At 40.9% G+C, this 3,897-nt stretch overlaps 1 non-coding gene across 1 annotated transcript; it reads left to right on the plus strand.

Annotated features, from left to right (window-relative positions):
* The first annotated feature begins 3,014 nt into the window (after positions 1–3,014).
* On the plus strand, positions 3,015–3,124 carry LOC122898252. Its single transcript, XR_006382936.1, has one exon. It is a non-coding gene; the product is annotated as a U6 spliceosomal RNA (small nuclear RNA).
* The last annotated feature ends 773 nt before the right edge of the window (positions 3,125–3,897 follow it).

Below are 3,897 nucleotides of genomic sequence, written 5' to 3' on the forward strand. Positions count from 1 at the left end.
CTTGATTACCTTCTTTCATTCAAGTTGTACTTTTCCTGGCTCTTGGTGTGGTGGGTGATTTTCCTTGTATCTTAGACATTTTGATTACTATCTTAAGAGTCTCTAAGTCTTATTTAAGCCTTTTATTTTAGCAATCAGTCACCTGTTTAGGTTTGGCACTTAGATCCCGGTTTAACTTTTGTAGGCTATGGTTCCAATGATTACTTAATTTCCTGAGACATTATAAAGCCTCTCTGATGTGCTTTGTCCATTTGGTGCCACTGGAGCTCCTAGTAGGTTAACCAAAAATATCTCCAGACATTTTCATAAGTCACTTGGGAATAATATCACCCCAAGCCAGAATTCAATGTCCCCAGTGTGGGACAGACCATGATCCTGTGGGAAGGGAGGATATGTTGTCCCCCAAACCCTCATGGGAGAACTTTAGGATCCGTCTGTATTTGTGTGGCCTAACTCCTCTGGCCTGGGACAAGGAGGAAGCTTAATTTGCTTCTTACCGCCTCTGCTCAAACTTGCACTCAGGGTGGATACTGACAATGCCTCCCATAATGAAACAAGATTTGATTTCTTGTATAACTCAGTTCAAAGGCTAATCTAGCCCCAAACAAACAAGTGGTCTTTATTATGAAATTACAGCTATGAAGTTTCAAGGTGAAATCCTCTTAGCATTACATATATATGAAGGCATATTTATATTTTCTGCTTTAAGACATGCTGCCAAAGATCGTTATCAGATACATCCTTTTTGCTTGTTAGTTGGTTTTCTTCTTATTTCTACATTGCTGAGATGACATCACATGACCTTTTGAAAGCTTTTGATTTTCTGCTGGCAAACATAGGGCAGTGTTTCATAAAAGTGAGGAAAAGGTTGCTATGCTTTAAAAAATCCCCTTAACTTAAAAAAGGAAAAGAAGAAAAAAAGAAAGAAAAAGAAAAGAAAAAGCTGCCAGATTGTTTATTGTAGAGTTGACTCCTTTGGCCAAAAAGAGTTGTTTTAGCTAATCATTTACTCAGCTGCCCTCTGAATAGAAATGCCATCTTCAAAACTGTATGAAAATTAAATGTAACCTCACAGGATACTTGTTTACCAAATAACTGAAGTTTAAGGTCAAATCTGTTGGCCTGTTTGTACCAAACAAGTCTGAGTTAGTACATATTATTTATTCAGCCCAAATTATTTCACATTATCTGGTTGATGGAGGTGCTTCTATGATCACTAAGCAATTTCTACCATTCCCCAGAATGTTCGTGGCATTTGGGGCTACTAAAAGTGAATCCAGTACGTCTTGGTATCCAAAATAAATCACACGTCAATACAGAATAAAATTAGCCTCTCTCTCTCTTACCTTTAAGGGTAGATTTCTTTGAAATATGGCCTGCTCAGAATAAGAATGTTTTAGAGACTATGAGCTCCTGGAGACAGAAGTACTGCTCATTCTCAGCTGATTGGAGGAAATGTCTCTTTCTGGCCCTCAACTCTGGCATCAACCCTTTGTATACTGGTCTTCAAAGAGGTAAGAACTTTGTCCATGATATTCTGCCTACTCCCCTTCTCTGTCCAACCTTCCAAGAGTCAGAGGCAATCTTGTTAAAGGATTTGGAAAAGGCCTAATAGGGAATAAATTAAGCATAACCACTTGTCTTCAAGGCCGTCCTCAAACCACGAGGCCTCCTTGCCAATGAATTTACTTAAAGTGCTGGGAAGCTGACTTTTTCCCCCTGTTTTTGGTAACAATTATTACTTCACTGAAGGACTGATGACATCCTCCCCCACCATAATAGTAACTTAAAAAGAGTTTTTACATAGTTTTTTGGCTCTTTAGTGGCATTAGTATGAGCAACTCTGGTTCTATCGGTCTGGTTGTAAGCTTGAAGGTAAAGACTGGCTCAAAGTACAGAGAGAATGTACTGGGTCTAGAAGCCTTGGGATCAAGGGCCAAGTAGAAAAATCCAGCCCTCAGTCCTGGCACTATTGATGTTCTGTTGTCTGCCATCAATGACATCATTGTGAGGATGTTACAAGAAAGAGGGTGACAGAGGAAATGTCTGTAAGCTGCTGGATGATTTCAATGGCTCTCAAATTGCTTTCTGTTATTCTGGTGAGGTTGTCAGCCTACAGGTCAATGTTGGCTTCTAAAGAAGTATTGCCTCCAAAATAATGAGGCATAATATTTTCACACAGTCGTCAAGAGTGTGAGTTCCAAGGTCAGTGTACCCAACTTCAAATCCTGGTTTCACTTCTTCCCACCTGTGTGCCTGTGAACAAGCCAATGAAACCTTCTGTGTCTCAGTTTGTTCAACTGTAAGGTGGGGATAATAATAGTGCACAATTTGTGGTGTTGCCATACAGGACAAATAAAATAGTACCTGTGAAGTGCTAAGGATAGAGCCTATAGAGTAGTAAGTACTCCATAAGCATTAGGTCTTATCATAGAAAGTGCTTGGAAAATGTCTATCCTCACAGTAACCACCTGATCAAAATGGCCATCTGGACCATAAGTACCTCACCACTAGGAAGTATGTTTGCAGTATCTTTGGTGAATGGCACAGTAGAGGTACCTAATCTATCAACAGGCTCTCCATTGGAAGAAGCCTAAATTCTTTCCAAAAAACATTGATGGGAACAACTTTCAGACATATTTTAGAATTGCCTTAAGGGAAACATTAGCTTTTAAACTCAAGAAAAGTTACTACACTTGACCTGGGGATTTCCATTCAGACTATAATGACCCATAATTTCCCAATGCCTCTGCTAAGTTTGTTAGGAATTGAAAAGAGCAACTGAAATTGACCAAAAGGCCGATGTTGGTGAATTATCACTACATATGTCTTTAAGAAAGAAACAGAGAAATAGAGAGAGAGAGAGAGAGCCTGTTCTGGGGGTGTGAGGGGGCAGGTTCACATAAGCAAGGAAGGGTAGGAGGAAAAGCAAATCCTCAGTGTTGAGCTGGTGTCTTTGTTTTAATCAAGGGTAATCAAGGGGGGTGCTAAGTGATCATCAGAAATGTCTTCTAGTGCTCCCTTCGACAGCACATATACTAAAATTGGAATGATAACAGAGAACACTAGCATAGCTCCTGCGCAAGACATCTCTTCTAGTAGCAGAGAGAAATACCGAGACAATTCAAGTATGATTGCCCTTCATGAAATTTTGAAGCTTGAGAAAACCCATTTTGAATGCAGAGCCCAAATAATACCTAGATAGAAGTATTTTATTCTAAAGAAATGAGATAGCAGGAGTAACTGTTGGTTAATGATGAAGGTAAACATGCATGACCCTAATGGACCACATAGAAGTCCAGGGGAGTCCTAAGAGTTCTCTGTGTTTGTGAGGTAGAGAAATTGCCCTCAGCATCTCAGAGTTCACAGAAGACACTGCTTGGTCTTCTAGTTTTCTTCCCTTCCACCTCATTCCCAGCTCAGCAGGGTGACACTGGGAAACTGAGTAATGGATCATGGGCCAGGCCCACAGAAAAAGGAGTCCTGTATCTATGCCTAAAGTTCCTGAGATGGTGTTCTGTGAGGCCCCTCAGTGAGCTCCCATTGAACAGATCACAAAAGAATGTTCCAGTCTCTTCCAGCCTCTCATCCTGGATGGGTGTTACGGACTCAATGTCAAAATTCACCTATTGAAACCCCAATCCCCAAGGTGATGGTATCTGCAGATGGGAGCGTTTGAAAGGTAATTAGGTCATGAGGGTAGCGCCCTCGTGATGGGACTGGAGCTCTTATAAGAAGAGAATGGAGAGAGTTTGTTTCCTTTCTCTGCTCTCTGCCATGTGAAGAGACAATGAGAGGATCGTCTTTTGCAGACCAGGAAGCGAGCTCTCACCAGACACTGCATCTGCTGACAACTTGAGCTTGGACTTCCAGCTCCAGAACTGTGAAAAATAGACG

This window comes from Neovison vison, chromosome 1, assembly GCF_020171115.1.
Source record: "Neovison vison isolate M4711 chromosome 1, ASM_NN_V1, whole genome shotgun sequence".
Lineage (NCBI taxonomy): Eukaryota > Metazoa > Chordata > Mammalia > Carnivora > Mustelidae > Neogale > Neogale vison.